Consider the following 14,009-nt stretch of genomic DNA (forward strand, 5'->3'; position numbering starts at 1 on the left):
TAACAGAGATGGGGCAACAATGTCCCTACTATGTACCACAGGCTAATAAATTAAAAATCCCAATGGATTTCTTTTCCTTTTCAGGTATTAGTTAGTGAGGTCCCTAGATCCCCAAAGAGTACAGGCTATTGCCAGTGCTCTCAGTTATTCTTCTGAACTTGATAATAAGACTCTATTGCTTAAAATATCACATACCTGATTCATACAGGATGGAGAAATCAAGCTCATACTGATCAGGAAACTTTGTCCCTACTGGCTACTTTTCACAGTGCTGGAAGGTGCTGTGCATGCTACTGGAGGAGAAAAGTAATCAACACTCTTACACAGCTGTGAACCCTGTACGCCACAACATGACTGGTCTGGACAGGCTTGCCCATGGGTCTCATAGTGGCATGAACATCCCCTTCTGATTCCATTTAACTTCTGATTCACAAGATAAAACCCATACTTGGCACATTGCTAGGCCAAGGACCTATGGTTAGACAGGTCATAGGCTCTAGGAGAGAATCTATAATGTTTTACTAACTGTTGTAGTATTAAAACAACTCCTAATGAGTTGTTTTATCTCATTATATCTATAGATAGCTGCATCTCTCAACCCTCACCAGAGAAGCTTCTATTTACAGTAGATTATTATTAACACAATTGGCCAAGGTGCAGAAAATAAGAGACTGTATAATTGTCAGCCACCTCTTTCCTCCAAAGGATCAAAAATCAGTTTTTATTAAGGATGTGATCCTTGGTAGGTGGACCACATTCCAGGTTAGGCCCCACACTCAAGAGTATTTGGGCAATACAAATTGGACTTGATGGGAAAGAAAAAAGAGGAGGAAGATTGGGAAGAGGGTGGGAGGTGAGGAGGAGGGGAAAAGGAGGAAGAGGACAGGGAGGGAGAGAAAGAGAGCAGGAGAAGGAGGGGGCATATGGCCTTGGTGATCTTCCTGGAAGTTGGGTGGTGAGGAGTTGAGGATGAGAGGGTAGATGAGGGAGGAGTTAGGAGAGAGAGGAGGAAATATAAACAAACACATTGTACAAAATTCTCAAAAAGAAAATCTAGCAACAGTTAAAACTTGTGTTATAAAAAATAACATTGACATGGGAAACTCATAACAGGGTATTTTGTTAGCTTATTCATATTTTAGAAAAAATAATATACTCACATAGTACAACATTTACAAGTAATCAGCCATACTTCTCAGAAATAGCTATTGCTTCTGATGGTCTGTTTTCTCCAAGACACAGTTCATTGTACGAATGTATATGAAAATAGTTTATTCATTTTGCTAAACAATTTTTATTATCTCTTTTGTTGTGGAGATTATAATTAAAATTTAGATTACAAAGAAAATGATAGAGATAGACAGACAAATGATAAGCCAGGAAGAGAAGGATCTAATAATCTATAGAAAATAGGGCCTCAAAATTCAACATGATGATGCTGAGAGAGGAAATTGATCAGAAAATTTGTCAAGCATTACCAGTTGCTGTCACTAAGAAGTGATATTCAGTGATTGTCATTTTTTATATGTGTTTTTTATATTTTCAAGATTCTGTATAATCAAATTATGCTACAATAAAAAATATCTATGATATTAATATTTAAATACAAACATTTACAAAAGAGGAATTTCTAGAATTTATATACACATATTACTCTAGAATAATACATATGAGGATAATATAGGCATACAAATGTTTCTTCCATAGAATATTTGATACATTCTAGAAGCCTACCTAATGAAAAAGATAAACATGCCAATTTATAATATATTTTAATGTCTATGTAAATATGCAAATGCTAAATGTCCCACCCAGTATAAACTATCGATACTGTACTGAGCAGATGCAGCGGTTACTCCAGGAAGGTAGTGCTATTCTCCTCTGCATTTAATGGCCCTTTGTGTGTTTCCTTTATGGTCTAAGCTCTTCATCAGAAGGACAAATAAACATGCAGAGATGTGCAATCTTTGACACTATGACACAATGTTGTCACCTACAAATGTGCTATGCCTTGTTTGTAGCTATCCTGGGAAATATGCAGACCATAAGCCACAAGTTACACATGTCTGTTAAAGGACCTCTGGTGTCTACTGGCATTAAGTCAACCAAATAGCCCTATACTCCACATTTCAGGATTTTGCCGGGTAAGGGGAGTACAGACAAAAGATAAAACAAGTGTATCAACAATCCTCAAAATGCACATGATAAAATCTATAGCCAACATCAGGAAAATAACCCATTCAATCCAAGACAGAAAGTGTGTTCTTGATCATAAACCCTAACACATGACCCTGAAAGACAACCAACCTCTAAGTCTCTCATAAGATCAATTACCGGGTTCAGGTTGTTGGTTATTGCACCCCGCCCCTCCTTACATGTCTTCCAAAAGCCAGAATAAAATATTTGTCTTGCTAATCTACCACAATTACACAGCAGAACACTACTCTCCTGAAGATGCTGCTCACACTGAATTTAAGACATAGAGAAACTAATCACAAACCAAGTGGGAAACGTTCTTCCTGACAGCTGGCTTTGATAGTGTGGGAAGTTCTATACAGAATGCTTGGGAAGAAAAGGCATCAGTGCTCTTACCTGGTGCTGGATCCTGCATGCTACAGTACTAACATGGTGGGTAAGATGTGCCCATTAGTGAGTACAACAGTGGCAGCACTGTTACTGGGTAATTAATAGTTCTGATGGGAACTGTTCCTGCTCCACAGTAGGGAATTTCAGGTCTGGCACTGTAATCCTGGTCAAAAGTTCATGGCATTGGAAGTCTCAGGTCCCAGGGTAGAACCTTCTGCTTTTATTTTGCTAGGTGGTCATACATTGATTTTTGCCTTCTAAATATTGATGCTTATATCCACAGAACTGGTATTCTCTCGCTTGCGTAAGAGGAGCTATTGTGATCAGTACACAGTAGTTAATGGAGAGACACATACTGGCTGATGGGCTGAGAATAAGAGACTTGGGCGCTCAGCCTTAAATGGGAACATTGCTGTGGAAGAGGAAGTGGAAAGAGCCAGAGGATGGGGAGGGCTATAAAGAAATAATGGCTTCTGGGCATGCATGGCATGACTAACCCAACCATGAGCTCACAGCAGATGAGCTTACCTGTACAACACCTACATAAGGTCAAGCCAGCCAAAACTGGTAGATAATCTCTAGATGCCACCTCTTACAGAGAAGTTTTCGTCTGTGGGTAGTTGCTGGGTGTCAGGGGAGTCATTCTTGTTTGTGGATGTAGCCATTGGTAGGTTACCCATGTCCCACCATGTCTATGGTAGATGCCCCTATCCTCACTAGACTTAGTGGGCAGTCAAAAGAGATAGATAGATAGATAGATAGATAGATAGATAGATAGATAGATAGATAGATAGATATAGAGATACAAGAAATTGTCAAAATGAAGAAAATTTTGAAAATATTTGATAGTATTTAAATATTCTTTGAATAAATAGACTTTGTAAATTAAAAATATGTTTGCTATCTAGGCTGGGCTAGAATGGTAAGGTCCCATTTGCCACTGAGCTAAGAAACATGAGTATTTCACCATGAAAGGGAAAGGAAGAAAGGAGGCAGATCTCCCTTCTCCTGTTCCAGCCTACGCCCCCAACGCCCACTCCAGCATCCTACCTCTTGCCTACTCTCTAGTCACTCTAGAGATCCGCAGCCCACACAGTACAAATGCAAAATGACCTTGTAATTCCACAGGCACCGTTTCTGAGAAGTGAATTTCATCCAAGTTGTATTTACACAACATGCTGTATAAAGGGAAAAATGATAGTACGACCTCTCAAACAGAGAGTCACATCAGCAGCCCCTGATAAGTATTTATATTAACTACAAAGCAAGATGGCATGTCAATCCACATCTTCCTGTTGCCATTCCCTTTTAGAAAACTGGGACGCCACACGCACAATGTGGTAAAGTGTATGGGGTTTAAAAGCCAGAACAAGGGAATAGCAAGACAAGAGACTGCATAGGGTCTTATACCTCATCCCTTGTTTTCCTCAGGTCTCTACTTTTGTCTTAGCTCCATGGGAGATGGAACTTGATTAGTTACCAGTAAGTCCTTCTAACAGGAACCAACTCATCTGGTTTAAGTCAAAACATGTGGATGGATGTGGTAGTATGGTCACATGATACACCCCAAAAGGAAACCTGCCATTGCTGCCTCTTTGAGTGAAATCTCCTTTCATGCTAACATTTTACTCCTGGGAACTTCTCATTCTTTGGGAGAATGTACAGTTTGGACAGTCATGTGGGAATATATTAGAACAGGACTGGCTAGTCCTAGAACCCAAATCCCCCAGTGGAATCAACAAATTGTGAGGCTATGGATAGCTGGCCTTTGCAGGGAGTCACCTGGGGGAGAGTGTAGTGATCCAAAATGAAGCATACATAACAGGCAAGCAGAAGAGATGGAGAAACATTTCCTGACAGTCTCATTCGTTATATTTATTTACTGTGTATGAGTGTGTGTGCGTGTGTGTGTACATGTGCCTGTGCACATGCATATGTTTCTGCCGTGGCATATCTAGGGAGATCGGAGGGCAACTTGTTGAAACCAGTTTCTCCTTCAACCAGGGATCAAGCTCAGGTTGTCAGGCTTGTGGCAAGTCCCTTATTCATAGAGCCATCGTGCTTGCCCCAAAAGGTTTTTAAATGACATTCATTCATTCATTCATTCATTCATTTTTACATGCATGCATGCACACATGGGAGTGGGGGAGGGATGTGATGTCCTCTCTCTCCTTAAGCCACTTTTAGGTGAGTTTCCATGTCTTGCAAAAACAAATCCTATTTAGTATAGGAGAACTGTAATAAGCAAAAAATAAGGAACTATTTTATGTAGAATTTATAGTATTGCATTTGTCTAAAGTAGTAACTGTATTTGTATGTACCCCAGGTAGCCAAGGCTCATCTCAAGTATCCTTTTGTATTTGACCCCTGACTAATCCCCTTACCACTCATACAGTTTCTCCTAAGCCCTGCTGCTACATTTAGTAGGCCTATCAGGGTTGTAGTCCTTTCATCTGTACTCTATTACAAAGCAACTTGAAAATGTGCCACTCAGAAGGCATCAGATTCCCTGGCTCCCAAGTTCTTAAGGGGATGCATCACTGGATCACTGAGAGTAATTGAAAACCTCTTAATAGATTATTAAATTCTATAGGACCCAAGAGAACTCATAAACCCTCTGAATTAAATGCAATGAATTCCTTTTAGTAAATTCTAGAATCAAAAATCATTACTGTAGCAAAATGACACACTCATTAGTTTCCAAGTATCAGGATAAGCTCAGGTTACTTTCAATGAAGCAGAACACACAATTCTCATATTAGCTATTTCTCTTGCTGCTGTGACCAAAACAGATATCAAGAGGCAACTTTAGAGACACTGTAAGGGGAGAAGAATCCTTTGGCTCACAATTCAAAGGGAGATAGACCAGGGTGGCTGGAGAGGCATGATGGGGAGGCATACACAGGCACAGTAGTAGCAATGTAAGATGGCTGGTCACATTGGTAGTCTGGTCATTTGCCTCTCTTCTCCTTTGTATTAAGGACAAGACCCCAGCTCATGAAATGAGGCTGCTCACACTGAGGCTAGGTCTTTGTATCTCAGTTAACCCAATCTAGAAACACCATCATAGACATGCTCAGAGGTTTACCTTCTTCTAAGTGATTCTAGATTCTATCGAGTTGACAGTATCAACCACATGACTCATGTTTTGACTTTAGGGTTCTTTAACACACATTCTTGTTTTGGGTGCAAGGAGTTGTTCATAAGAAAGTCATAGAACAAGGCAAAGGTGCATGCATTTTTCATCTTAGCCTCTATTACTGCTACTGGATGAGCAAGTAAAGGCTGTACCATATTCCTTTTAAGCACAAATCCTGTCTAGGTTAGATTCATTGAGGACCACCCCTAGTGACACTTCCAAGCTCTTTGTCCTGATTAACTGGTTCTACAGAGAGGAGCAAACTGCCCTTGTCTCCTAAGTATTCACATCATTTATTTATGTGTTTCCTCCACCAGGCTCGTTCTTTGGATGACTTGGTGATGTGTATAGCAAGTGTCTGGCAGACACTCTATAAAAAGTAGTTGTATGAATTTAATTAACTACACTTGTCAGAGTTCTACTGAACTATCTAGTCTGTTGCCCTTTTGTTACTGTGTGGTTTCAAGCATCAAGAAAAATACTGAAAGTTTTACAAATGTAATATCTGGGTCAAGAATAGTGGTGCCTGGCCTGTAATCCCAGGCCTCAAGAGGCTGACATAGGAGTATTGCAAGCTGGAATCTGCCAGAGCTAGCTACATGGTGAGACCTTGTCTCAACAAACCAAGAAGGAAGGAGGCATTATCATCATTCAAAGAACAAAGCGTACAAGAATAGCTTCTTGAACATAAAGTTTTCAACCTTTTAGAATATATCCTGAAAACTCTGATACAACTATCTGACTTGAGGCTCAGACCTCAAGTGTCTGACCTAAAACTGTGACTTCTAGACTAGATGTGAGAAAGACTATTGTCTTCAAGGTGGCCAACAAGATAGCTAAACCTCTAAAGGAGAAGACACCAAGAATGAGAGAAGGGAGTCTAGGGTACTGCAGACAAAGAACAAGACTCAACCAGAAACAGAAGCAAAGGCCATGAAATGTCCCAAGCTTCCATTGAAAACATAGTGGCTGGCCAGGTAACACAAAGGCTACATTAGGAGACAACAGTTTTGTTTTCAGCTCTTTACTTCTAATAGAGAGCAGTGGTTGTCAACTATAAAACACAGATATCAAGACTCGTGAAAGCCAGTGCAGTGGCACACACCTTTAAACACAGTGCTTGGGAAGTAGAGGAAAGAGGACGAGGAATTCAAAGTCATCTTCTGTTACACAGTGAATTTAAGGCCACCATGCACTACATAAGACCCTGTGAATTGCTTAGAGACCCATCAGAAGCACCTTATCATTCCATGAAGGACTATAACAGACACATTCACAAGGCTGGATTCTGTATTCAGGTGTAATTGGTTTGTAAGATTTTGGTTGTCCAATATCAAGTATAACTTTACAAGAATCCTATCTGTACAATGTTCCTTATTTCTCTCAATAAGTCTTCTAGGCAAGCAAAGAACAGCTATCAACTCTCTCTACTATCAAATTTACAAAATAAGCTATAGATTTATTTTTATACACTCTTATAAGGAAGATTTACTTTTACATATAGGGCAAGATCATTCCTGTGAGATTTATAGACTTTACCTATCCCTAATTACAGCCCTTACTAGTTGTAAGCATAAACTCAGGGATCCATTACACAAACTAAAAGATCAAGCAGCTTGAATAAGGTTATTTTAATATTTTACATTCAATAGTCCAGACATCAGAGATCCAGGGTTCAAAGGCTTCCCTTCTAATTTTACATCCTTAATTCTGGCTCTTACTACAGCAGGGATAAAGAGTAATGGACAACATTCCCTTTCTTATTGGCTGGATTTTATCATGTGATCAGGACTAGTTTAAAAAGAAATAAGTCTCTATGCCTACAAGATAGGTACAAGAGGATGGAATTATGTCATCATATACCATCTAGGGGTCTTCTTTCCCAGCACTTGTAGAAAGCTGAATGAAGTCTGACTTCAGACCTTGGATAGTTTTCATTTGGTAAAGGAACAATATCAAGAGCAGATACGATGCGATGTCTTACATAAAACAAAGATTTATAAAACAAGAGGAAAAAAGACACAGACAAAGCTCTGAAAGCCCATTAGGTAACTAATGATTAAACAATTCATTAATACTAATTAATTACTAAGAGCTAGATGGCCCAAAAATAAACCACATCATAACTCCTAGTCTTCTTCAATCAACTCCATTAAAAATTCCCAAATTCTGTGGGGAAAGTAGTTACCTGCTCCACTTTGAAAAGCCCCACCCAGGGCACTGTGATAAGTGAAGACAAGGATTAAAAGATGAAGGAACGTCCTCCTCAGCCTTCCAGACTCTAGCTTTAATACAGCTTCCATAAAAATACAGACACCTATGGTCTCACTGCTCTGAAGGTTACGAGTTCACAGTTCGACCAGCCTTGGGTCTTTCTAAAGACTGCAAGGGTCCATTCCAGGCCCTTTCTCCTTAACTCTACTCATTCCTGTGTTTCTTCCCACCATCCTCCCTCTGAGCATTTTCTTTGAATGGATTTCCCTCTTCAATAACTATCCAAGTTAACCTGGATGTGGACACAGCATTCATTTTAACTTGATTACCTCTAGGAAGACCCTGTCTCCAAATAAAGCCACAATCTCAGGCCCAGGAGGTAGGTCATCAACATGGAAACATTGAAGGGACATAATGAAAATCAGGACAGAAACTAAGATGCCTTTTAAATCCCAGACTGAGATTTATGTACTCAATGAAACTTGTCATTAGATTCTTTTTAAGGCTTTTTAATTAGGAAAATGTAACAGACAAAATGCCTAAGACACAAATGCACAACATGACAAACAATGAAATCATGAAGTGGGCATTGTAAAAATGTATAATAACCCATGAGGGAAGATGTATACCTGTTCAATGAATTCTCATTGAACCAATTCTTACCCTCTACCTTGGCAATATGTTCAGAACTTAAGAACAAACACAGTAAGATAGAAACAATGCTAAAACGAACTTTCATTACAACCAAGAAGACTTAATAGCTGGAAGGAATTTCTAATAAGATGAATAGCAACTTTAAATGATTCATATTTTATTTCTGCCATGGACACAGACAATGCTAAGCATTCAAACATTCTATTAGGGTGAAATCTGTGTATTCTTTTTCCCAGTAAAAATCATTGCCTTTGATAACAACTAGGAAGTCAAATGAAATCCAAATGCTCATCCTGTCTCTGTCACAGTAAATCAAGTAACCTGATCCACAGGCTGAGTAAGCTAAGAAACATTTTTAACTTTACCTCTGGGACTAAAATATAAGTCTCCCACTAAACAAAACTATATTATCTCATTTTATTACAAAGAAACATAAAAGCATCTAGCCAAGGATGTAAACAAGGGATAGTTACATGTTTTTTAAAAAGAAACTTTATACTATTTTTCAGAAACATTGTATAAGACCTTAAGAAAAAACAAGCTATTGTTAAAAAGTGACAGACTCCAGAAAATAGTTACCTTTATTACTCCACTCTAGGACATTGTCTTAGTTACTGTTCTACTGCGGTGAGGAGATACTATGACCAAGACAACTTCAAGACGTAAGCATTTAACTGGGGTTTTACTTACTGTTCTAGAGAGATGATTCATAATCATCATGGTGAGGAGTGTGGTAATTGAAAGGCTGGCATGGTGCTGAAGCAGTAGTTAAGAACTTATATTCTGGATCCACAGGCAGCAGGCAGCAGGCAGAAACAGAGACTCTGTATGGGCTTTTGATAGCTCAAAGCCAACCAATGACAAACCAGCTTCAACAAGACCACACCTCTCAATCCTTCCCAAACAGGTCCACTAACTGGGGACCTAGCACTCAATGACATTATTGAGGGCCATTCTCATTTAAATCACCCAGAAGTGGAAAGACAAGTATATGTAGACATGAACTAGCAAAAGTTGGCTTCATTTGCTTCTTAAGTGCTATTCCAGATGATCATTAAAAACTTACAAAGGTCTGGTTTTAATATGCATCCTTATGTGTATATATTTTCCCCCATACACACTGCATAAAAGCAGACTTACATCTCTGCAGTTTAAGTCATCCAAACGCAGCAAGTGGAGCTTTGCTTAAATGTTTACAGAAACAGGATTATTGATCTCTTTTAAACTTAGATGTAATTACTCCTTGATTTGGAAAAGAGTTGAAAAATTATACTAACTTTTGAGGAAAGAGAATGTTTAACAGTCGTGTGTTATTTTCATGAGCTTGTGTCATCCAGCTTCAGAATTCAAATCGTGCCTCAAATTCTCTTCCCAGGCCAACAGTGACTTCACACCACATGCAGTCATTATCATTCTTGATTTTCTTTTCCTAGCAACTCTTATTGTTGACTCAAGTTCTTTCCTAACAGTCTCCACCCCTCAACTTTTCTTACCTCCTTTCCATGTCTCACCCTTTTTTCCTACGTTCTTTCAAACAGCACCCCAAGCCTTGCCTGCAGAGAAGGAGGAAGCAATGTGTGCCTTAGAGAAGACAGGTGTGAGGACTGACGGTTCAGCACTGAATGACACAGGGCATGGCCATGTTGTCATGAGGGAACCAGGAGGAGAGATTTAAGTTGTAATCAAACTTAAAAGATATACAGCCACAGAAGCTGAGCAACTGAGGTTTGTGTACATTTGTATGTTCCCAACAAAATGAACCTCAGACCCTTGGCTGCCTGGAAACCCTTCTGATTGTCTTTAGGCAGATGTTTGTTCCACTTTCATTGACAACTGTTTCTTTTCCTTGTCTTCATATTTTCCAAATAACCTCTAATCTGTCTCACTTGCGGGAAATAACACCAGTGCCCAGCTTCAGAGAGACAGTGATGTTCCATTTAGACTTCCAGAGACGGCTGACTCTTGAATGACAAGAACAGAGTGCAGAGGAAGGCCACAAACAGTTCCGCTACTCTTCCCGGCATCACCTGCTCAATGCCTACCACAAACACTTTGAGAGACAAATGAGACCGCTCTCCATAACCCATCTTCTTTAAGAGTCTTTAAATATCTTAGTTCCCATGCCTTGCTCTCAGGTTCCCTCTAGCCTTCCCTGTGTCCAGCTACATCTCCATTCCTTGTCTCCACTGGGTTTTTCCTTGAATAAAAAGAGAATAGGTCAGAATGGCAGCAAAGTTGTCCTATTCTCTTCAGAGAATCAAGAGAAAGAGACTATCAGGTTCAGCCTCAAATTGGGACTAGGACTCTACCAGCATATCATGCTAAACTACAAACCTTTCCAGTCAGCTATCCTACCTCACCACACTGTGGCTACTCCATAGCCTGGTTAAGACCCCAGAAGGGAGACAGTCATGCCCTAAACCTCAGAAATGCTGGGTGGCCAGGACCACAAGGAAACAAACCCTCCTTTTGGTCATGGGCTCTGGCCTCAGTATCACTTCTTCCTCAGAACCAACTTAGATCAGCTAAGAGCTAATGATTGCTGTTGCCAGCCATAAGAAAATGTTCTTCACACCTTTCTTCTCCAGGAATACCATTTTGTTCAGATTCCTCCCGACACTGTGGAATACATGCAGTCACTTAAAAGATGTTTTAGAATTCAAAGTTTCAGTTCATGGGAAAAGAATTCTATCTATAATTTCTCTGTAACCTACTAGGGCAGAGACTACTTCAAGTTTATTTATTCACTCAGAAGATGCATATAGAGCACTAAGTTCCACACTAGGGCTGGTCACACAGTGAGAAATAAAACAGACATTTCTGATGACAGAAGAAGCAGCAGACAATAAATAAACAAGGAAAAAGGCCATCATATATGGTAAAAAACATGTTTATATTACACCCATCAACAGAATCACATGTCCAGGCACCACCAGACTGCTCCCAGGCTCCCCAGTAGCGTGAGCAGTGACCAAGACAACATCGTAGAAAATGGAAGCCAATTGCTGGTGTAGAACACATTCACATTTATACTTCCAAAACTGCTGTCTGGAGGTGTCTTTTAGGCCTGTAGCTCACCAAACAAATGGGTGCTTCTTAACCAGAACTCTCATACTGGACCAGAAAGATGCCTCACATACTAGATAAAGGTTTTTATTCTTCATTTCTTCTAAGACAGGTTGTTGTAGTACAGGCTGGCTTCAAGCTTATAACCCTCTTGCCCCAGCCTCCACAGTGCAGAGGTTACAAGTATATACAACCACTTCTAACTCAGTGCATACATTTTAACATAAAAAAAAATGAATAACCTGAATCATTAATATCCAATATACACAAGCCTCAGGTACAGGTATTTGATAAATCTCGTTTCCATGAAACCAACACAAAAGTCTCCAATTGGTACAGCAGGTACATCTCTTAAACAAAAGCATGCAACAAAAGTCCCTAATCAATTCAGTAGACACCTCACTCAAACAATACAACCTCGCGTCATAAGGCTAGGCTTAGTAGCACTCACCTACAGTCCTGGCACTTGGGAGGCTGAGGGAGAAGGATCAGGTGTTGATCAGCATCACTGATTTTCAGACTAGTCTATGATACATGCAATCCCATCTCTGCAAATAGAAAGGGAAGGAGAAGCGGAGGGGAAATAGGAAAAAGGAAGAGGTAAGGGAGGAAGAGAGAGAGGGAGGGAAGGAGGAAGAAGAGAAGTGAGCCCAAAGTGGTTCAGAAGCCAAGAAGATAGTATCTCCAAGTTTTTTTATGTGACTACAAAATGATATTCTTTTAAGACTTCTGACTGCAAAATCTATATAACTCAGTGGTTCATGGACTGTTTTATCATCTCATTGATGTCTTCAGAGATCTGGAGAGTTGACAAATGATTCAAAGAACTATCATAACCATTAAGAAATATTTGCTAATTACAGAATTGTTGAAGTGCTCAGAACTAACTCAAAGTGGGTGGGTGGCAGTTGAACAAACAGAATTTCTCCATCTCCTCAAAACACATCCTACCTTTCAGAATCTGGGTCCCCCACAACAAGGAAGCAATAACTGAGAATAGTCTTCTATGTCAATACTTTTTTTTTTCTTGTGCTAATTTTAATTTTGCTTTATTTTCAATCAAATTTATTTCCCAGCATGCAATGTAACTAGAGCCACTATGATTCACAAATAATAAGTTGATCACTGGAAATTTTTACCCAAGAAAACCAATGTACTATAGGCTCATTATAATATACAAAAGTGTTGGCTAGAAAATGACTCTTAATTCTTTGCATGGCACAGGAATAACTTCTCACCCTAAAAATACAAGCAAGATGAGAGACCAGAAAATCCTTGTTTTAGACAACAGATTCATAACCAATAAAGACGATGGTAAAATAAAGCTGATGCCAAGTTGCACATAGCACTCTGTCTTCTCTCAAAGGACATCAAAGATGTTATAAAACCTACAGGGTCACCCAGAATGAAGACACTAAGAATAAGAATGAATATGGTCACTATTAGGAATAAACAGATCTCCCCTTGTATAAGACTAAGTTAAAAAAATAAAACAAATCAAAACAAAAACAAAAATGTGCAAGTGATTGGGTTGTCAAAACATCATCACAAACTAGGTAGCTTATTAACAACAGAAATTAACCTCTCATCATTCTAGATGCTGGGAAAACCAAGTCAACACTTTAGTTGGCAAGAGTCCCTCTCTGCTTTACAGTGGGCTCTTTATCACAGCGTTTTAATATGTGGAAGGGATAAATTGGCTGAGGACTCTTTTTAAGAGCACTAATCTCATTGACAAGGATTCTTCTTGGCAACTTAATAGCTTCTAAAAGCCCCTACCTTCTAATAGTATCTTTTTTTTTTTTTAAGAATACTGTTTTGTTTTTTTTTAAGATTTATTTGTTATTATATGTAAGTATACTGTAGCTATCTTCAGACACACCAGAAGAGGGCGTGAGATCTCATTACAGATGGTTGTGAGCCACCATGTGGTTGCTGGGATTTGAACTCAAGACCTTTGGAAGAGTAGTCAGTGCTCTTAATCACTGAGCCATCTCTCCAGCCCCTCCTAATAGTGTCTGTCTTACAGAGAATTACAATTCAGTGTATGAATTCAGGGAGTAGAATCAAGACCATAGCACACAGGTCCTATTGAAACACATTGCTGGATTCAAGATGAAAGCAACATATAAAAATTTGATATATAATGTGTATACCCCTTCAATCAATGAGAAAAGGAAGGATTACCCAATTAATTGTGTATATACTATGATTGAGTAGTTGGAATCAACATTCTTGGTCTCCATAAAAATAAAAATAAACTCCATGGAATTAAAGAGATTTTTAAAATTAAATTATTTTGTTTCTGTAGAAGTGTATTTGTTTTTTGCTAGTTTTTGTTTGTTTGTTT

General features: G+C 39.1%; 1 protein-coding gene across 5 annotated transcripts in view; it reads right to left on the bottom strand.

Annotated features, from left to right (window-relative positions):
• Hecw2 (HECT, C2 and WW domain containing E3 ubiquitin protein ligase 2) overlaps window positions 1-14,009 on the bottom strand; it is a 382,291-nt gene that overhangs the window by 325,848 nt on the left and 42,434 nt on the right. The window contains exon 2 of one of the 5 annotated variants that reach the window (XM_031367483.1): window positions 12,111-12,207. The exons of the other annotated variants lie outside the window; for them this stretch is intronic. The gene's annotated coding sequence lies outside the window, so the exon portion shown is untranslated. The remainder of the gene's footprint in view (window positions 1-12,110; window positions 12,208-14,009) is intronic. 5 annotated transcript variants of the gene reach the window in all.

Source organism: Mastomys coucha, unplaced genomic scaffold, assembly GCF_008632895.1.
Source record: "Mastomys coucha isolate ucsf_1 unplaced genomic scaffold, UCSF_Mcou_1 pScaffold14, whole genome shotgun sequence".
NCBI classification, from domain to species: domain Eukaryota; kingdom Metazoa; phylum Chordata; class Mammalia; order Rodentia; family Muridae; genus Mastomys; species Mastomys coucha.